Genomic DNA, 23,406 nt, shown 5'->3' on the forward strand with positions numbered 1-23,406 from the left:
TACTGAATTGAGACATCACAGCTCCTCAAAGTCTTCTTTCCTCACCCACAAAAGGGGACAAGAGATAATTCATAAAATTCTTGTGATGATGGTGGGAGTGCCTGGGTAGACTAATCAGTTAAGCGTCTGCCTTCAGCTCAGGTCACTATCCCAGGGTCCTGGGACTGAGCTCCATGTCAGGCTCCCTGCTCAATGCAGAGCCTGTTTCTCCCTCTCCCTCTGTCATTCCCCCTGTTTGAACTCTCTCTCTCTCTCACTAATAAATAAATAAAATCTTCAAATATTCTTGTGATGATCAAATATAATATGTGAAAATATATTATAGTAAGTTTTAAGGTACTAGAGATTTATTGCTCATTCTGTGCAGAATTTAAAAGTATGAGTCTCAGAATTATTAAAGCTTGTGCAACACAATATTAAGGTGACTTTCCTGTCAGTAGCCTGTGGTGGAAATTTAAAAGAAGGAAACACTTGTTTCCTCCTTGTTATCCTTCTCCTATGGCTACCACCACTCCCCCATCCCACCTCCTTACCCTCCCCTAGTGGTTATGAGGTAACTGACCTTCCAAACTTGTAACTTCCTTTTCCATGGGTGAGTGGGACTTTCTCTCTGCAAAATGTGAAGCAGAGACTACCTCCATGCTTATAATCTGACCTTAAATTGAAACCAATCAATATTTCCTCTATAGGCCCCAGCACAGTGACCTTAGAGAGGAAGATTTAATAAATGGATTTTGTAAAGCTGTGGAGTCATCTGTGATTTTAAATTCTCATTCTAGGCCAAACCTCTGGCTAGGAATAATGGAAGATCTGAGTGTATATAACCTGCAATTTCCATGTTCTGTGGTAGCCTAAGAAAGAATGACCAGTCTGGAATAAAAGCACGGAATCATAACAACAGTGATCAAGAGATAATGAGAAAACTGTTCTCATGGTTTAAACATCTGAATCACACCTTCAGATAACATTTATTGTCCAAGAATAGGAACATTCTGAGCATTATGACACGGACCAAACTTTCTATACAAATCCTCAAAGCAGGCGTTGCACTACGACAGCATACCACGTATCAACTGCTAATCTTCTCCTGACATTCTGTTCTATAACATTTCAGTGATGGTGTACAAAAGAAGAAGGATCACTAAACCTACAAGGGAGGTGGTAAGGATTATCCAAAAAGAAAGAAGGAAGAATGTGGGGAAGTCAGGAGATATGAAGGAAGGAATGGAGATGGGATGATCCTTGGATAAAACAGTTTAAGAAAAGAAAGAAAGAGAGGAGAAAAGAGAAGAGAAGAGAAAAGAAAAGAAAAAATAATATATGGCATTCAGTCCAGCTTGGCATATTTGAGAGAGACGATTTTATTAGGATATTTTACTATTGACAGACTTTTCATTTAAATGTAAATTGTGTATATATTCGTAGTAACCCTCCACACATAAATCAACTTGCTTCCAGCTACATGCATTCCGCTCAGATATGCCAATAGAATGTTGGGATTTTGGCAAAAATTAAAAATGCAGTAAGACTCTGTGAACGATGTCATTCATTTATTATCAATCCAGCTACTTAGAATTTTTCAATCTTTGGTTTAAATTTATTCTTCCTCATATATAACATGTATCTAATACATTTATCATTATGACATTTTTTGCAGTGCTCAACCCAAAATTTTTATTCTCTCTCCTTGTTTTCATCTCTCTCTCTCTTCTGTGTTATCTGTTTAAACTGGTATGTATGTTGTGGCATAAAACTAAGTAGCATAAGGAAGGAGTGATTATGAAGAAAGAATAGGGGTGATTTTAGAAATAGAAAAGTTCTTGGGTAGGTGGTTTTGAAACAGAGTACACTGGGTTTCTGATGATATAGAAGCTTTTTTTCTGAAAGTGTTTTCCTTATTTTACCAATCATCTGGCCTACATTTTTCTGCGTTTTTCCTCTCTCTACTCTCCTTTGCTTTCTGATGACCTTTTTTCCTTTTTCTCTATGTTTCTGTCAACATTGGAGACTACTGCTTTAAGATTGTTTTCTCTCTTCCTTCTGACAGGATCTTTCATGGGAAGTCTATTTGTGGGTGAACCCCAGCTTCTTCAGCTGTAAGCAAAAGAATACAGTCCCAGATTCTCACCACAAGCCACATCTAAAAGTGAATCACACTCAAGCAGATGTTTCCCACAGGAACAATGTACTGTTTGAGGTGGTCATTCCTAACGAAAGAGTCAGCCTCAAGTGAATCGTAAACATGACCAACAATAGGTTTTAAAATGAAAATACAATAATTATCATATACTGGAAAAGATCGCTAAGATCCAAGTCCCAAGAAACGGATTTTAGTGCATTAATTATATTGGTAGTTATAATACGGATCCCTACTATAAAGTGAGCATCCAGATAAAGACAAAAAAGCCTTCTTTAGCTTAGTCTAAATCTGATATGCCAGTTACTCTAATTAAACAAATGGGGAGAAATTTCACAATTACTAATCCGGATAAACATACACACACATACATTCAGCTTCTTTAACAGTTTGAAATTACATACAAATTTAAAAGTATATAAAAAACTAGGTGCCAAGATCAGCCCTCCAAATTACCAACCATCCATCTTGCCTGGGACCAAAGGCATGCCCTTGGATGCCCTTTGGCGCCCTTGGGTGCAAACTTGAATCACTGTAACCATGAAAGTTCCCCAGGTTAAGCGGGCGATTGGGTTACCCAACTCCCCAAGTACAGGGTGAGAATTTACCATGGACCTGAAAGAAAGCATTTTTTCTTGCTGTCTGGTTTGAATGCTAAGAATTATTTATGCATTTACAGAAGTATAAAATTAGGGTAAGAAAACAGAGCTATTAGGATGAGACAGAAGACATGAATTGAACTCTTAAGAGTGTTTGGCAGGATGGAGTAGGAACTTGTTAGGGGAAATTATGGAAATTGATATTTACTATGCACCCTCTTTTTAAAGAATGGCATTTAGCCTATAAATGTGTACGTTCAATCATCAAAAAATACAATCATTATGCAAAATTCTGTATTTGCATATAAAGAGATAGCCTCCTTATGTGGAAGATTAAAAGAAACCAATTTCCCTCATGCTGCTGTTTAGTGTCTAATGAGGGATTTCAACCTATTTCAACTGAGATGACTCTTTAGCATTCCATCCAAGGCAAAGTGCCCTAGCTGGCATGCATGATACGCTGATTCTAAAGGGAAAACAAGTGAATAGCATAATTGTATTTTCAAAACACTTTAAACAGCTTTGATGTCTGGAAAGTCACTTCACTTTTTGCCGACAAATAATGTCAATTTTCCTTTGATCTTAAAAAAAAAATGCAGGTATAAAGCAAGATTCTCAAATCAGTATATTTTTCAGTTCAAAATTTTTGAAAAATAGAAGCCAGAATCTCATCCTATTACTACTATGCATTCAGCACAAAGCCCATTATAAATTCGTGTGGAGCTAAATGTAGAAGGGAAATTCTGAAGGATTTTTCTGGACGCATGTCTCAAGTATCTGCCCTGAAAGTCTCCTGCAAGAGGTGATATTAAATAAGCTCATTGCATTTCACGAGGATCTTCACACCAGCCAGTGTTTTCTCCCTGCCAGCCTATGAACCACACCTCTCAGACTTGGGGACAAAATTTAAGGAAAAGCATCTTTCATTTCTCAAACTGTAGTTTTGCTTTTAGAGATGCAACATTGACTAGAGGAAAGTCATGTGGATTTGGGATCCTAAGATTTTCTTTTTCTGAATCTTAGCTTCACTAATACGCTTGAGATAAAGCAGGTCCTACGAGTCTCTGAGCCCGCTTATGCACCTGTAGCACTGTACAGTGCCACTTGATCTATCCACCTCACAGAGGAACTTTGAAGCATCCACTGTACTATGTAAGATAATAATTGGCAAACTTTGGTTTTGATCTTTGGGATAGTTCACATATCAGCCAAATGCTGTCCTGATAGTGTTACGTAACGAATGCCACCCCTTGCAGTGTTCTCATTTCCTTTGTTCTAACTGAAGGATAACTACATCTAATAACAAGGATGCCATCGTGTGAGCAATTCATGTATGTAGTGCTAAGGGGCACATGACTCTCTCTTCCTAGTGAGGAGTCCAGCCACTGTTCCACAACAAAGAATGAGCTGGAGACGTTCAACAGCACACTCCTGGCTTTATTAAAGCAATTCCCACCAACAAAATCTTCCATCAGAGCAGATCCAGCTCTACTGGCAGTAGCTCTGGGCTGGCTGCTTTTGCAAGATCAACTCTTAGCACAGACCTGCTAACTACCGGAGTTTGGTCTCAGAGGTATCCATGCCTGTCCTGCCCTGACAGGTGACTTTGGTCAGCTCTCCAAAGCAGCTCCCTATGTCTTGGCAAGTCTTAGCTCAGTGTCGCTATCTTGTACAATCTGTTCAACAAATGCTTATCAAACTCCTGCAATTTGCCCAATACTGTATTTGATGTTAGGGATAAACAGCGAAACATAATATGGCTGCCCTTGAGACATTTATAAGCTACTAATAGCCCCAGGCCCATAAATGGAAGAATGTGGTTAAATGTTCTGCAGTGGTCCAACCAGCAATCGGGGAGCATCAGAGGACAGATTCCTGCAGCACTAAACTTTATTGGTTGATTCAGACCTTGGTCCACTCTGAGCATTCCATGCTCAGTTCTTTCAAAGAAATAGATGAAGACTTCTAAGCCTGGGATCAACAGACAGAGTCTCTGGTATCAAGAGCATTCTAAGAGAATTTTGTGTATGTGCATTCTTTCATTTCAGAGATAATCTCAATTACGTAAACGAAATCAGACAACTTTTTTTGTAAAAGACAAGATGGTAAATATTTCAGGCTTTGTGGACCACACAATCTCTATCACAGCTGCTTGACTCCACCATTATAGCAAGAAAGCAACTGTGGGCAATAACAAAAAAAAAAAATTTAGGCATGACTAAGTTACAATAAAACTTTATTTAAAAAATAGGTGTGGGGGCTTGCAGATTAGGCCAGCAGGCCAGAGTTTGATGATCTCTGATTTAAGTCAACATTTTATAACATAATACTACTTACTATGTGATTTCATTGGTGTTTAGAGTGTGTTTAGGAAAGGGTTAGAGCCAAAAAGCATCAAGATACAATATATAAATATAAACTTTTTGTAAGTCATTCAGAGAGAGTGCACTCTTTCTCTCTCTCTCTAAAAAGAATAATGGGGTACCTGAGTGGCTCAGTCAGTTAAGGTCTGACTCTTCATTTCTACTTGATTGTCTCTCTCCCTCTGCCCCTCCCAGCTATTCTCTCTTTCTCTTCTCTCTCATTCTCTCTCTCTTAAGAAAAGGGGGGGGGGGGAGGGACAGGGGGCACCTGAGTAGCTCAGTTGGTAAAGTGTCGCCCAGGTCATGATCCTACAGTCCCAGGATGGAGCCCTGCATCAGGCTCCCTGCTCCGTGGGGACTGCTGCACCCTCTCCCTCTACCCCTCACCCCACTCGTTCACCCTCTCTCTCTCTCTCTTTCTCTCTCTAGCTGTCTATAAATAAACAAATATTTTTAAGAAACTTATTTTTAGGGCACCTGGGTGGCTCAGTTGGTTAATATCACCTCTTGCAGCTCCATATTCATATTGCCTTGTGAAGATATCACTATCCATGGCAACTTTCAATAATTCACCATCAGAAAATATATAAATGCAATGAAAGGGGCTTTTCTGCTTACCAGTATTTTTTGTGGTTGTTGTTTTGACATCATTTAGGAGAATATATGTTAATATTGATTTTCCCAACAAAACAGTTGATTCGTAGTTAAAAGTAAGTTTACTGTCAATCGTCATCATCATCAAAGTAATAAAAAAACAAAGAGGGTTTCATTACATAGACATGGTTGATTAATCATTGGCCACATGATTGAACTCAATTTTTAACCTCCCTTTCCCCACTGCTGTTGGGCTGGATCAAAGTTCCAACCTTCTAATTAGGTGGTTGTTCTTTCCAGTAAACAGTGTGTTTCTAAAGCTATCTAGGACCCCACCTTGACTCATCTCAGTCGCACTACGAAGACACTACTGTCACTTAGGAAACTCCAAGGGTCTTTGAAGCTCCCTGCCAAGAACTGAGAACAAAGACCATACACATTGTTTGTTATACCACAAAACTTGCAAGAAATGTAAAGAACACCAGTGGAAAAAGAGCATAGTAAGCAAGGGAGAATGGTGCAACATGGTAGGGCCAAACTTTGCTGCATGCTAGAATAATGTGGGTATCTTTAAAAAATAATGTCTGTCTGCTACCCTCAGACAGTCTAATGTAAATGGAAAAATGCAAAAAAAAAAAAAAAAACAAAAACAAAAACAGGGCATCAGGATTTCTTAAAGCACACCATATAAATCTAACGTACAAAATATTTGGAAACCACTGATATTAATTAAGGTTGAAAGACAAGAAATTAATCAGACAAAACCCTTAAGGGCAGGTAAGTACTTTAAATTTTCTTCTAAGTCTAATGGGAAGCTGAAAGAATTTTGTGTATGTGCGTTCTTTCATTTCAGAGATAATCTCAATCATGTAAACCAAAGTCTTAAGAAGGGAGTAATAAAACTATTTTTATAATAGCTATATGATACACCATGAAGTATAGTGAAATAGAAGTATGGAAGAATGAAGACCAATTAGAATCAGATTCTAATGCTAGAGTAGGCAGTTAGGTTCTAACAAGATACCTGGAGGTCAGGAAGAAGGAAGTCATGGTCAGCTAGGCAAGGTCCAAGGTCTGTCCCAGCAGCACTCCACAAGAAGCCCAATCAAACCAGAAAGGCCCAAGATCTCAAGTGCCATGACAGGAAACTGCTGACTGAATTAGGAAGAAAAAGGGAAAACCTCTGCTTATTGCTCTAAGTAGTAAATATTCCCCCTGCTAGTTAAAAACTACAGATAAAAGATAGTAACCCAAACCTCAGAGATACACCTCCCTCTCTCTCTCTTCCTCTCTCTGTCTCTTTTTCTTTCTTTTGCTAGCCTCCATCATATCTTGAGTGTACTTTTTGCTTTAATAAACTTTCCCACTTGTGTTACTCTTCCACTGTGCTGTGCGTCTGTCCTGAATTCTTTCTTAAGACAACCAAGAATGTTCAGCAATTCTTTTGGGTTAGGCTGGGTCAAGGTCCCAGGACCTGGGGTCACCCAGTAACTCTATGAGGACAAATCAGAAGACTTTATATTTCTTTCTTTTTTTTTTTAAGATTTTATTTGTTTATTTGACAGAGAAAGATCACAAGTAGGCAGAGAGGCAGGCAGAGAGAGGGAGGGGGATACAGGCTCCCCGCTGAGCAGAGAGCCCGATGTGGGGCTTGATCCCAGGACCCTGAAATCATGATCTGAGCTGAAGGCAGAGGCTTAACCCACTGAGACACCCAGGTGCCCAAGACTTGATTTATATTTCTTGAAGCATGGGTGATACAAGACTGGTGTCTGCACCAGCCCTGAGTAATTTAAAAGCCTAGAAGTGGGTAAGGCGGACAGTGGTAACTGAGAAGATGGCTTCATTGAGGGAAACTTTTCTATCGACAAGTTCAGTGTGTGTGTTTGCCCTTTGAACTGGGAAGACGTGACCTTGTGTCTAAAAGTGACTTTGTCCAGGAAGTGTGGTAGAGACCCAGGCATAGGTGGATAACAAGGAGTTTTAAATAGTCAGTGAGAAAATGTCAAAGAACTACCAATGAGCAATCTGCAGTAATGGGAGAACTTCCAAAGAACCCATGCAGCCCACAGTAGAAGAATCCATTGTAAAACACTAACCAAGCCAGAAAGTATTGCACCAGCTCCCAGCAGTACCGGAAAAGAAACACCTTTACTGTCCCTTACTTTCCCTTCTCTTCTCCGTTCCATTTGGGGGGAACAATGTCATCTTTGCTTTGATGTGTGGCGTAGAGAAGCAGGGACAGAAATACGAGGCAATAAAAAAGAAAAGAATTCTACATTTCCTCTTCCCAGCAGGTGTGAGCTGAGAGAGAGGTAGGGCACCCAGCACCAGAGCTCACCAACATCCCTCTATTCCCTTTTTCAGGAAAATGAAGACACATTTTCCAGCCCCTTTCAATTACATGGGGCCTGGGACTATAAATAACTGAAACTGGACTGAAAATGCCATGTGTCACTTTCAGACTGCAACAATAAGAACCCTCTGTGTGACTCTGTTATTCCCTCTTTCCCAGCAGCAAGGAGGTCCCTACTCAACATGGCACCATCCCAAGAGAGACCGCTTTGATTACTGAGTTATTACAGAGGAGTTACTGCTTTGGTACTAAAGGACTTAGAATAAACAAAGAAAAAACAAACAAAAATCCAGAACTTGTGTTGGGTCTGTCTGTTACCACAGCACAACTTGATCTGTCCTAATTAATATAAGGATAGAAGATTTAACCTAGAACAAAATTTGGAGTCTATATTACTACTTGAGACTGAACATACTAATTATTGATCTAAAAACCATTTTCAGGGTCAAAGAGCCTACAAGGCTTTTATTATCTAATAGCTTCTTTGAGATTTCAGCCAAGGGCAGGGAGAAAAAGAGCCACATGGACATTTGCAAGGTTTTGGGGAGGAAAAATTACATTGCTTTATTGTTTCAGCCTCAAAACTTATACTTCTATTGTGCTGATTATGGAAGGTTTCTGGAAATTCTCACTAACCTGGGTCAAACTATTTAAAAGATTACTTCATGTAACAAGGAAAATAACAGTATATAGATTTTTAAAAACTTCCTCTGAGCTTCCTCTGAGTGTAGGTATAGATAGCGTTAAGTCGCAAAGGATTGAAAAGGAATGCCATCCCCCAGGAGTTACAATTTTATGTTTCTGGAAGATTTTTATAACTTGAATAGACTGTCACACCATCAACTACTTGAAAAGACAGGCTTCGTTGTCTTAGATTACTGTTGGTTATCTCTGCCACAGCAGCAGGGATGTAGAGCTATCATTGCTTCAGAAATACAGCTATGCTGTTTAGATACCCATAGGCATTGTTGGACTAGTGTAGATTGCAAAAACAGCCACATTGCTCTGCTTTTTTTCTCTGTGCTGCCAAGACTCAGGTCTAGTCTTTTGCCTTGATTTAACCAACAGTCTGAGTTGAAGGAAGGAGCACAGTTCAAGTTCTGAGCTTGGGACTGATCTGGCTTCTTGCAACCCGGGAGTTGTCATCAGTCAGTCCAGGCTAGTGTGACAGAGGGTGAGAGATAGGCAGCCCAGTCACTTTTGTTGTCCCAGCTGATGACTAGCCATCCTCCTGAGAGAGATCTGCCCAGCAGACATTCGGGTGGCTGCCAACACATGGGGATCCCAGCTTAGACTGGAAGAACTAGAAGAATAGAAACTCCCAGCTGTGATCTCCACGCTGACCCGTAAGATTGCGAACAAAATTAACGGATGTTTTAATTCATTAACTTTTGGATGATTCTTTAAATGACAAAAGCTGGTTGAAAAAACAAGGATGAGATAAATACTGTTCGTAAGAAACTCTGCTAATTGTTTACGAATGGCAACAGAAAGGAAAGGCTAAGTGTCATAAATGCTACATTTAGGGAGAGAGGGTTAGATTTTATAGCTACTCATTTTTAGGTCTTGTATTAGTAATTTGTGCTGTTTTAACAAAATTCCATAGACTGGGTGGCTTCAACAGAATTTTATTTTCTCACAGTTCTGAAGGCTGGGAAGTCCAAAGTCAAGGTGCTAGCTGATTGGTTTCTGGTGAAAACTTTTCCTAGCTTGCAGAAGATTGCCTTTTCTTTGTGTCCTCACATGACAGTGTCTCCCCTTCCTAGAAGGGCATAAGCTCTATAGGATGAGTGTCTCAGCCTCATGACCTAATTTAACTTTTATCACCTCTTCATGGGCTGTGTCTCCAGATAGAGTCACATTGGGGGATATGGCTTCAGTGTGTGAAGGGGAACAGAAACTTTCAGTCCATAATAGCTCGAAAAACACTATCATTGTTGACATTCCTAGAGTAAAAAACCACTTCGTTATTATAGGATTGAACGTCAGTAGTCCTTCCCCACTAAATGATTTTCCATAACACACATTAATTTAGGAATGCAACTTTTACATTATTACACTGAACAGATTATACAAATAAGTCTTTCTAAAATTTTTGCTATACAATCCGGCATTTTATGAAATGAAAGGATTACATTGGAAGAAATAACTTGCGCTTTAGCAGCTTTTTGGAAATCAAGGTAGCCTTTAAAACAAATCGCATTTGATGAAGCAAAATAGATAAATAATTCTCAAAGGCGCACATACACATTCTGGCAGTTTAATTATCTCCCGTTCTTCTCGCACATTTTTATTTTTATATTTAGAAATAAATGGTCAACTTGTAATATTATTTGAATAACAAAATAGAAACAGTTACATTAAGTAAATGGCAAAGAATGTTTAAAATCTATTAGGTATTCCTATACTAAAAGTTTACTATAATGCATATAAAAAGGCCTTTATGCAAATTTTCTATTTCTTATTGTGCAATGCTGAGCAAATATTGTTGCTTGCTGCTATGTCATTTTACACTTGAAGTGTTTATATTTTCTTAATAAAAGAATACTTAAGTATTTAGCATAATATTTACATATTAAAATATCAAAGAATGACATATTCAGTTCTATGAATATTATTAGTGGTCTACTATTATGTGTTTTCATATTTTATACTCCAACTGCAGTCAATGGATATAGATCATTTACTACCTGACATCATGAAGATATTTTCCTGTGTTGATAATTTTGTCTTTTGCATTTAGGTCTTTAATCCACCCAGATTTGATTTTATGTGTGCATAAAGTAGCATTTTGATTTGTTGTTCATATGGATACATTTGATCTGAACAGTATTTATGGAAGACATTGTTCATCCTCCACTAATCTTCCATGCCATCTTGGTCACATATATGCCTGTATATCTATATCTGCTTTTAGGCTGTCCATTTTATTTCATTAGTCTATCTCTGCACCCATACCACATTACCTTAATTATTATAGATCCATAATAAATCTAATAAAGCAAGCCTTAGCTCTGATTTTTCTATTTCAAGACTGTCTTGATTTATGTACCCTCTTGAATTTACATATAAATTTTAGAATCAGCTTATTAATTTCTATGGAAAGAAAATGCTATGATTTTGACTAGACTTTTTTAGAGGTAAAATCAATTAATATAATTTATTTTTTAATTCATTTAGGTATTGTTTAATATCTTTCAATAAATTTTAAAATATCTCTCAGAGTTCTTGAGCATATTCTGTCAGATATGTTTTTATGTAACTTTTATGTTTGGTGTTATAAATATTATCTTCAAACCTTTTTGTTTGTATTTTTACCATTTATTACTGTTATTTGAGAACACTATTTTACTATGCAGATTTTTATTTAGCAACTTTTTCTTACTCTTCTACTAATTTGAATGATTATTTGCAAGTGTTTTTGTTATTCCTTATGCATAGCTATATGATTTGAAAATTAATTTTTATTTTTTTATTCTTTCCAATCATTACACACTTACTTCTTTTTCTTGTCATACTTCACTAGTTAGAAAAACTGGTAAAAAATTAAATAATAGAGGTATTACTTGGAATCTAAGTCTTCTTCCTGAATTCAGAAACAAAGCTTCTCAATATTTTGTTCTCACTGTGTATAAAGTTCACTGTTGACTTTCAGTCACATTAAGGAAATTCCCTTCTGTTTCTAATTTGTCAAGAACATCAACATCAATGCACATTATATTTTAATAAGTGCTGTGTGGGCAATTGTTGAGGTATTTTATGATCTTTAATTTTACAATATGACAAATTATATTAATGTTTCCATATTAATACTTTATCTTCCAGAAGTAAAAGCAACTTTGTCACATGGATTATACCATTTATACTTTTTGTATGTTCTAAATTCTTCTTGCTAGCAAATTACTTGTGATTTTTGCATCATGTTTCTTAAATAAATTTTGCTCATGTTTTTCTTTCTTTACTATCTTTGTTGCATTTTGGCACTAAAATTACACTAGCTTCATAAATAAGCTTTTAGTGCCCTAAAAAAGTATGAGGATGTTTGCAAAAATTTACTTGAACACTGGTTTAAACTTGTTGATAGAGACTCTGTACTTGGAATTTTCTTAGTGGAAAGATTTTTGACTACTGATTCACTCTTCTAGTAAGTAAAGGACCACTCAGACCTTCCAATTCTTCTTTGGGTAAATTTGTATATATATATTTTTTTCTTGAAATTTGTCAATGTAGTAGAAACATTTTAATTTATAGCATGAGGTTTTCATAAAACTTTCATAAATATTAAAAATCCCAGAAATACCCAAATGAATTATAACTTATGTCCACTCAAAAACCTACACCTGACTGTTTATAACAGTTTTATTCATAATTGCTAAAATCTGGAAGCAAGTAAGATGTCCGTCGATAGGGGAATGGATAAGGAAACTGTGGTATATCCATACAGTGGAATATTTCCCACCAATAAAAATAAAGGAGCAATCAAGCCATGAGAAGACATTGAGAAAACTTAAATGCATATTGGTAAGTGAAAGGATTCAATCTGAGAAGGCTACATACCATGTAATTCCCACTATAGGACATTCTGGAACAGAGGAAACTATGAAGGTTATAAAAAAAAATCAGTGGTTGCCAGAAGTTGGGAGAGGTGGAGGGAGGGATGAATAGACAGAGCACAGGGAATTTTTGGAGCAGTTAAATTATTCTGTATGATACTGTAATGTGTACATATAATACATTTATACATTTGTCAAACCTCATAGAATACACAGCACAAAGAGTGAACTCTAATATAAATTATGAATTTCAGTTAATAATAATGTATCAATATGGGCTCATCAATTGTAACAAATGTTCACACTAATGTAAGATTAATAGTAAGGAAAACTACACTCAGAGGAGAGAATGAGTATATGGGAATTCTCCATATTTTCTATAAACTGAAACTGCTAAAAAAATAGTCTATTAAATTAAAAAATTAATAAGTGTTGTATTAACTTACTTGTCATATGTAAGTAAGTAATTTACTTGTCATATGATGTTTCCTAGTTTCTTTTATAATTGCATCAACATTTAACCATATTTTTCCATTACTATATTACATTTTTATAATGATGGAATCCACAGCTGTCTAAATCCTGGACCTAGTTTCTTCTTTTACAAACTCTTTATGTACCATTAAAACACTACATTTTTCCTAATTGACTTATTTTACAGGTTATTACTTTGAGAAACAGTTTTAAGGAATGCTCTCATTAATGTTGGTTTCCTTTCTGAATAGCCTTTTTTTTTTAAATTAGAGCTTTATTATTGTTGGCAAATTGTGATTTTTTTCAAGATCAATAAGATTTGCTCAACACCAGCTGCATCAACTCAGGTAATTCTTACCTTACCTCAATGTACACTTGCCTAAAATGGTCAATTTAATAAATTTATTTATTTATATTAACACTATGGTCACATAAATCCAACAGAGTAGATATTCTACAACTTTAGACAAGTTCCATAACCCTGACTTATTGGTATTTTCCCCTTGATCATGGAAAACAGAAAAGAACCAACTTAGACAATTTTAAAAAAGTATATATCTCAGGACGCTCTGACTGTCCTATATTCTCTTTCCTTTTGAAAGCAACTCACTTGCGCAAAGAGGAAAGCTTATTTATATAGCCTTGTGGTTGCCCAAGAGAATCTGGTTGTGTTTTACTTGAGATGTTAGGTTAATATGATTTTCTTAAACTTCATAACTCAATCCACCTTTTTTATTTGGAGCAGAAATTTTTCCCTTGAATTACAAATGATCTAGTTCAATTCTTTTGCATTGACTTAAGCAAAAAGTTGGAAATATCAGGCTGACTTTATCATATTCTCTGTAATTAAGCAGAGAATTTGTTTTCTGATAGTAGTTATTTTTTCCCTAGTATTTGATTAGTATTTTCTTCTTTTGCTTATTCAATTTGTGGGAACTATAGGCATGAAAAGCATAGGGAAAAAAACTCTTACTGCATAAATTTTGATGTTTAGTTTAGAATTGCACACTCTGTTATTTAGGATAAACTTGAAACTAATTAAATTATTTCTACTTCAAATTCCAAAATATCAAGAGCTATAATACTAACAGGAAGAAATGATGAAAATGGTCTTTTCTTCTTTTCTTGGGAATGTGCCCCTGTTTTGGAATTCATTGTACTTTTTTCACTTATGGATCTTGGGCACAAAATATCTACTATTTAGATATTTGCTAATAAAATTCATTGTCAAAGTCTGGAGCAGGCATTTTTTTAACTTTCTCAAAAAAAAAAAAAAAACCTCATAATCCTATATTTACTTTTTTAAAATGTCCTCTGGAATTCAAGAAAATTCTATAAACAAAAAAATTCGAAAAATCAGATGTCTACAGTAGGTCAGTTGCTTAGAAAACAGTTGTAGTATTACCATAATTGAACCTGTCCTGTCTAAAAGGAGGAGAACCCAGACCAAGTAGTTTAATAGTACTGATCACTAGTTACAATGGAAGAGGAAGACCTACAAAGACAATCAGAGAATGGTGGGGACACCCAGGGTTTCAATCAATACCCAGAAATTAGTGTCAGTCAAAAGTTATTCTAGAGTTGGGGAGACAAAGGAGGCAATGATGCTGCAAAAGCTTGAGCATACAGAACATACGGACAGGAGCTGGAATCGTAGATGAACAGCCACTTGTGGAAGCAAGGCCCAGTTGGGAACTGGGATCATGGCAAGGTTTGGCTCAATAAAAATTATGGCCACAGAGAGAAGGTCTGCTAGAAAGAGAAGGAATTATGGGGACTCTGTCTCTACAAAAAATGTATCCCAAAGCCAAGAAAGAAGGCAACAAAGGAACCTGGTTTCTCTCCCATTGTCCTCCATTTTTTTTTATTTTTTTATTTTATTTTGTCTCCCTTTAGCTGTATCTATCCAGAAAACAATTGGCAAAGGAGGGTGTGAAAAATCAAGTTTGTGAGAATCAGGACCCTGAGACTGAACAGAAGAGTAAAAAAATTAATCTTTTCTCAGAGTGAAGTAGTCATGATTTGGGGAAATTTGGCAGAAAATCTAGAAATAAGGACTAGGAAAAAAATAAGAAATATAGGGTTGAAAATTCTATAATGACTATCAGTAATATTATAACAGATGGAAATATTTTTATGATTAGTGTTTATATTAAGTTTTATGGCAAAGAACAAAAGTCTCAGATACGTTTTTTAAGAATATCCATGAGTGCTTGAATCAGTAGAAAATCTTACTTCATAAAGTTCTTGACAAATACCTTCTAACACTTATTGAATGTAGATGATGGGCCATTCACAGGGCTATCCATGCTCTTTTTTATTTAATCCTCACAAAAACTCTAGGAAGTAGATACAATTGTCATTTTGCAGATGAAGGGAGGACTAATTCTATGAAGTCACAGTGGTAGTAAGTGGGAGAATACCTATTCAAAGCCTTGTTTCCTGATCTCTAAGCTCTGTCCAGATCACCATGTAATTCTGTCCCAGTCAGTGGCGGTCTGATGAGGCTTCATTATGTGTTATTCATAATCACCTTTCTGAGCAGATGGCTCTCTCCCACTTCACAAAGCTGGCTCACAATAAGGATGGTTAAAATTAAATAGATGCTTTATAACCAACCCACACACAAAAGATGAAATCATTCCTGCTTACGCGACCAATGATCTTCTAAAGGCTATATGTACATTTTTATCTCCTTAATCATCTGTAAATACTCTGTTATTCTAGAAGATGGCTAAGGGGGTAGGTAGATTGAAACAGAAAAGGAAAGCATTCATCTACAGGCAGAGGCATCTCTTCATCCAAAGCAGCCTCCCAACTTCCTCAGCCTCTAGAACCTTGCTGGGTTTGCCTTGCCAGTCCAGAAATGGAAAAGCATTTGGTGGTCAGTATTTACACACATTGCTACCTTTCCCTGGTAAAAGGAGGCTTATCTGACCATGGCCACATCCTGCACATTGGACACTACCAGTCAATGATGGAGCTTTCAGCAAGGTGTAGAAGAGATGAAGAATTATAAGACTCCACTAAGACAGTTTTGCAAAAGTCAAGGGAAATGGAATGTTCTATTTTAGAGATATTGTAAGATCTGTCACCTCCAGCTACAGGTCATCTTTGTGCCACCCAGCCATTGCTCTGTTGATGACATTAAAGAAGTCTTTGTTATCCAGGCACAGGAACAACAGATAGAGCTAGCTGTTGGAAATCCAGAGCACTCTGGCATCAAGCCTATTGCACAGCCAGGAGCAATGTATTTTTATGTTGAAATTGACAGAGGAAAGAAACTTTCCCACAAAATTAAAAAAAAAATCCCTTGCAGTTAAAAAAAGGGGGTACTGGCCAGTGAAGCCATTCTTAATATTCCCGACTGTCTGACTGGTGGCAGTGCCACATGAGCAAGGAAGAGGCAACCATGGCTCACAGCTTCTGGAGAAACTTTGAGCTCTTTGACTTCATTCTTGATGACTGAGCAAAGAGAAAGGTGCTTTGTGAACTTCACAAGAAGTAGTAGCAACCTGTTCATAAAGAAATTAGTCTCTCAGGGACTCCTGTGGAAACACCTGCAGCAAAGAGACCCAATATTGAAATGTTTTCTGGAAAAAATCACCTTCTAGGATGAACATCTTATGTTAAAAGCCTGTCTGTCATCCAGCTCTAAGTACAGATTGTGTTTACCTACATTTTCAAAAAAGCATTTAAATTATCAAATAAAATCCAAATGTTTTTTCCATGAAAAAAAAAAAATAAATGAATCATGGGTAGGGTCAACAGAAATTCTGTTTTTTTTGCTTTAACCCAAAGCAAAAAAATAATACCTAATTAGATAAGTACTTGGTTCGTTGATTATTTATTTATTTATTATTTATAATTTATTACTAATGCACTGTTTAGTGTGTGTGTGTGTGTGTGTGTGTGTGTGTGTGTTGTAGGGAAAGGTACAACACGCTATTACAAAACTCTTTCTCAAAACTGCATAAGCCAATGACATTTTAGAATCTTATTTTTAACAGGTATCAGTACTCAAAATAATAATATATATCAGCATATATGTATATATTAATCAAATCTAATCCTTATATATTCCTTTATAATGCTAGCCATTTCTTAGAGAAATACATCTAAAAAAAAGAAGAAAAAAATAAAGAGAGAAGCATCCATTCGGCATCAAGAAAATACATTAGGGCCAGCATGATATTGGGTAAAGGGCATTTGTCAAGGATTCAGGTGTCCCAACTATGCTTCTCCTTTACTCTGTAACCTTGGACATGTTACTTAGCCTCCTTTCTTTGCAGTCACTTCTCCATAGAAAGAGGCAACGACTTCCTGCTTTTCACCCTCAAACACATGTGAGGTAGGAAAATGTAAAATGAGATGACTGATGTAAATATACTTTGCAAACTAAAATGATATACAAATTCAAGTTGTAAAAATTCTCCTGAGTTTTTCTATACTGGTCTAGATACACACTCATGTACTAAAAATATTTCATACACAGACAGAAACACACACACACAGAGGCCTGAAAAACAAGTGCCATGCCATGTATATGATGCACACTTACATGTTGGAATATATGAATCGTGAGCAGTGTTGGAGGAGGAGAGAAACAAGACCCATAAGTTGGATAGGCTGCAGCAATTGCCTTGGCTCCTATCTTACTGTCATGTCTCTTCCTGTGTTGTTAAACAAACAGCAGAGGAAGGAGAATAGCATGCCATTCATTCACTGCTAGGAAAGGCATATATGGTAGAAAATCAAATTAAATTGTCAAACTATATGGTGGTTCCCTAAAGATTTTTCTTACTGAGATGGAGAGGAAAACCTCACCATTACATTTCAATTGAGAAGAATCTGGGATAGTACTTCCTCACATAAATCACAAAAACAACTTTATCATGACTGATTTCTAGAAAAATAATAAGAAATGTGAAAATTATCATAAAGAACAGAACTGAGCTCACTATTATTTTAAATAACAGTTCTCTATACAAGATAACTGTACTGCTGAAAATTAGAGAAATATGAAATATGAAATTTTTGACTTGGAGGATTTAATTTCAGCTAATTTATATTTTCCTTTTTATCAGAAAAAAAGATTGGGAAAAAAAAAGTACCATGCCCTGTGGTTGAATTATTGGATTATCCTTGCTGTAGCTATTGACAAACAACTTCATCATTACTAATTTTGCTTGTTTTTTTCCACCGTAGTTAAACTTATTTTTGAATTTTAATTCCAGTATATTAACATACAGTGTTATACTAGTTTCAGGTGTACCAATAGTGATTCAGCAGTTCTATACATTACTCAGTGCTCAACATGGTAAGTGTGCTCTTAATCCCCATCACCTATTTAACCCATCCCCCAGCCACCTCCTCTGCTAAGCACTAGTCTGTTTGTTCTCTATAGTGAAGAGTTTGGATTTTTGTGCCTTTTTTTCTTGTTTGATTCTTTTGTTTCTTAAATTCCATGTATGAGTGAAATCATAAGATCTTTGTCTTTCCCTGGCCAACTTAGTTCACTTGGCATAATGCTCTCTGGCTCCATCCATGTCATTGCAAGTGAGAAGATGCCTGAGTAATACTCCATTGTATATACAAACCACCTCTTCATTATCCTCTCATATATTTACGGACACTTGGATAGCTTCCATTATTTGGCTGTCATAAATAATGCTGCAATAAACATAGAACTGTATATCTTTTTTAATTAATGCTTCATATTCTTTGGGTAAATACCCAGAAGTGGTATATATCATATGGTAATTCTACTAGTAAATTTGAGGAACCTCCATATTGTCTTCCACAGTGGCCACACTAGTTTGCATTCAACAGTGCACAAGAGTTTATTTTTCTCCACATCTTCACCAACACTTGTTGTTTCTTGTGTCTTTGATTTTAGCCATTCTGACAGGTTTGAGGCAATATCTCACTCTAGTTTTGATTTGCATTTCCCTGATGACCAGTGATTTTGAGGATCTTCACATGTATCGGTTGGCCATCTGGATGCCTTTTTTGGATAATTTTGGTTTTTTGTAGTTTTCTTTTTAGACATGTCAAAGATCAGTCTTTCTGATTGTCTTTATTTTGGAGGTACTTTAAGGAAAATTTCAATCTACTCATTTCTGTGTTGGTCTTAATTTTCTTCTTGATTTCCGAAAGGTTGTTAGTTATTCTTTTTCCTAAATTCTGAAATAAAATATGTCACACACTAAGTAAAGGGCAGAGTATCAGAAAAACACTGTGTGTGAACAGACTTAACACCTTGGACTTCAGAACATTTTTGGCACATAGTAGAGAAATATAATTAAATAGATTTATCTACATGAAATGATAGCTACTGATTTGGAAATGCTGATTATCGTATTTTATTCTGGTATCTGTCCTAAAGTGGCAGAGGCTTCTTACATTTGTCTTGTGTAATCAACCTGAATTTATATTATGAATAAAAACTGACAAACTTTGGTGCAGAATAACGTGATTTATTTAGTACTGATACCAGGTCTCTAGATGGTGGAGCCGAATGGGTCTAAGGGCTGGCAGTAGGCCTTGAAGAAAGATAAGACCATCTTTTAGTTTCAGAGGACCAGAATGCCTGGGATGAAGCACAAGTAAGCCATTGTTCTTCTAAATATAGCACTGTCCTCTATCTAATTCATAGGGAAAGAAATCCTCACTGATAATCTAATAATTTGTCCATTTTTATTGTAGGTATTACTGTGGGTTTTCATCTTTTTTTGTATTTTCATAGACATATGTGTTGCCAGAATATGATTAAAGTAGACATTCAAAACCAAATGGAGAATAGAGAGAAAAATATTACTAAAGAATGCAAAATTCTAGTTATTGAGATATGGAAGGAATCAGAAAGGCCCAGAGGGAGGTTGGTGGAGTCCTGCTGTTGGGAGGAACAGCTGCTCCTCAGAGACAAGTCCCTCCTTGAGGTCCATGTTTGGGCACCATAGACTCCGCCATGCACTCAGATGAATGACATGATAACAGAGTTAACTGAAGCACACCCTCAAGTTTTGATTGTGGAGTTGGAAGTTGAATTTCTTCCTTAACATAGAGGCTGCTTTCAGGCAACGGGTTTGAGTGATCAAGATAGAAAGGACCCACAGCAGCCCCCTGGCTGACAACAGGTCCATCAGGGGATCCACCTCAAGATATACATAGGCTCTAACAGACCACTGGGCTACTTCCAACCAGGCACAGTCACCAAAAAAGGAATAATTCCTATGTCCCATACCTCCTCACCTTCCCACTTTAACTACACCCCCTGACCTGTGGCCTCATGTCACACAGTCTTTCCTCTGCTGTCCTGCCCATGGTTCCCTTGTGGAGTATTCAATAAACATCTATCTCCTTTTTCTCTGCCTCAGGTGAATCCTTTCATAACCAGGCCACCAACCCCCACTCTATCGTCATCCCACATTTGGGGTCCCTATCCTATCAAGACAGATACCACATTTAGACACCAGCCTTAAGGATCTGAAAAATATGAAATTAGTTTTCTGAGAAAAATGACCTAATCAATGGTGCACATGCCCAAGTTGCCCAAAAAAGTTCAGTGCCATGAATCTAGAGGCTCCTTCCTACCCAGGGGTAACAAGCATCCTAAAGAAGATCTCAAGCTTCACCTGAAGGGATGAACTCCTGCCGCGCCTTGCATATTTTCATGAACAGAACTCCTCAAGAGCCCCACTGTGGTTTCAGCAAGCAGGTGGTAGAAACTCTTTTTTTTTTTTTTTAAGATTTTTTATTTATTTATCTGACAGACAGAGATCACAGGTAGTCAGAGAGGCAGCCAGAGAGAGAAGAAGGGAAGCAGGCTCCCTGCTGAGCAGAGAACCCAATGCCAGGCTCGATCCCAGGACTCCGGGTTCATGACCTGAGCCCAAGGCAGAGGCTTTAACCCACTGAGCCACCAGGCACCCCAGGTGGTAGAAATTCTTAACAAACATTTAGTATTTAGTTGAGCAGTTTTGGTATCTTCTCACATGACCAAGTTTCAGAAACTCAAAACCTATTCCAATTGGTCCACTTAACCCCAGCTCTATGTTTCTGGAGAGCTCATAGGAGGACTAAATATAATTAAGGGGATGGAAGTATCTGACAAACTACAGACAATTTTCCCCAAAGCTCCCAAATTAGAGGGAAGGCTCAAAGTACTGACAAATAAAGCTTCTGTCTTGCTCCTTATGGAAGAAAACAAACAGGAAGCAAAATGTGAATTCAGCAAATTCTGGAAATAAGAAATAGTGCTGGTGTCGAATATGAGACATTTGCTATATCAGAAGCCAAAGAAGTTCTGCAGGGGTTTAAAGCTTACTCGAATCAGTCCACGTACCCTCAGCTGTCTATAAAAAAGAAGCTTATTGGAGATTCGGATATTGCTAAGAAACTAAAAGACAATGGCAAGTTGCCGCCAATACTGAAAGGGGAGAATTTGTGAATGTTCCACTTGGTGCCCCACTGTTGCAGGAAATACTTCATCCCAGTGGGGCCTCCTGACTCAGGTCTCAGAGGAGGTGAGGGGCATGGACTGCTTCCTACCCAGTTAGGCTTGGTGTATTTCACAAGTTTGCACTAAATATAGATATGTTTCATTTTTTTTTTCACCACATACAGAATGCAATAAACATCTTCAAATCCAATTAAAAATACTTTGTGTAAAAAAAAATTTAAAATATTTGATAATCTAATAAAATAAAAATAATTTAATAAAAAATAAAATAAAAAGCAATTTAAAATAAAATGGGAAGTTAAAGTCTGTGTTATCAGTTATCTACTGTGGCATTCCAAAGGAATTAAAACTGAGCTTAAGACATTTACTTGCTCATGATTGGGCCATTGGATAGTTTTCTGCACATCCCTCCTAGAGTCACTCATGCAACTGCTGAAACTGAGATCTCTTCTGGGAATGGTTGGTCCAAAATGTTAGTGGTTACCCAGGACAGCCACCCAACGTACCTCAATATTTCTACTCAGAAAGTTATCCAAAAACTCCTATTTGGTAAAAGCAGGTAACTTAAAGCCTCTTTGGCCCAGGCATACAAATCACACAAAGTCACTTCTACCATTCTGTTCAAATCAAGACACAGGCCCACCCAGATCCACAAGGTGGGAAGATAGATTCTACCTCTTGATGAGAGCTGAGAAATTCACATTGCAAAGGGACATGAATACAGGAGGTATGACTCACTGGATGGTCTTATTGTAATAACCCATCAGTCTAAACATAAAACCATTCTTCCAGAATAATGATTATAACAACTGTTAATATATACTTTAAAATTTACAAGTATCTAATAACTATTCTATATAACATATAATAATTTTTTAACAGGGCGCCTGGGTGGCTCAGTGGGTTAAGCCACTGCCTTCGGCTCAGGTCATGATCTCAGGGTCCTGGGATCGAGTCCCGCATCAGGCTCTCTGCTCAGCAGGGAGCCTGCTTCCTCCTCTCTCTCTCTCTCTGCCTGCGTCTCTGCCTACTTGTGATCTCTCTCTGTCAAATAAATAAATAAAAATCTTAAAAAATAATAATAATAATTTTTTAACAACTCTCTGAGATAAATACAATTATTTTTACAATTTTACAAATGAGAAAACAAGATCATACGGATGTAAATGTATTAAATTTGTTTCAGTAATTAAATATTAGGAATATGATCTCAATTAAGAAGTAGACAGATATAATTAGAACAAAAGAGAAAGTCCAGAATTAGGATCAACTATAGGCGGGAATTCAATCTAGTAAAAAGCAGTCATTTCAATTACTAAGATAAAGTATACTGTGCAACAAATTATTAAGTTATCTGGTAATTGTTTAATTACATGGATCACACACAAAATAAGTCATTTGAAAAAAGTTAACATTTGATATACAACTCTTTCACGAAAATGAATGCAAATAGATCGAATGTATAATTAAATAAATGTTAATCCTGTAGAAGTACTGATACATGGTGTAAGCAAATATATTAGAGTGACCAAGCACATTTAGACCACAAAATCTTAGGGTAAGCCTGGCTGTGAAAACCAGAAACTCAAAAAATATTATAGATTTTTATTACATAACAATAAGCTAAGACTACTTTAAGACTTAGAAGTAATATTCTAAACACTTTACAATTATTATAACATTTGACATTCACACAATTTCTATGAGGTAGTTGCTAGCATTACTCACACTTTATATCTGAAGAAACTGACACATAGAGTTATCCATTATCTGTAGTCATATAGCTTCCAAGAAGACGAGCTAGAATAGGAACATTAACATTCTGACTCCATAACTTGTGCTCGCTCATAAAAATAACTTTTTTTT

At 36.7% G+C, this 23,406-nt stretch overlaps 1 pseudogene across 1 annotated transcript in view; it reads left to right on the plus strand.

Annotated features, from left to right (window-relative positions):
- The window catches only part of LOC309864094 (glutaredoxin-3-like), a 62,586-nt pseudogene extending 41,058 nt beyond the window's left edge, over positions 1-21,528 (plus strand). The window contains exons 3-4 of the transcript in view: positions 20,584-20,796; positions 21,014-21,528. The product of the transcript in view is annotated as a glutaredoxin-3-like (transcript). The remainder of the gene's footprint in view (positions 1-20,583; positions 20,797-21,013) is intronic.
- Positions 21,529-23,406: the final 1,878 nt, after the last annotated feature.

Source organism: Mustela nivalis, assembly GCF_964662115.1.
Source record: "Mustela nivalis genome assembly, chromosome: 5".
NCBI lineage: Eukaryota > Metazoa > Chordata > Mammalia > Carnivora > Mustelidae > Mustela > Mustela nivalis.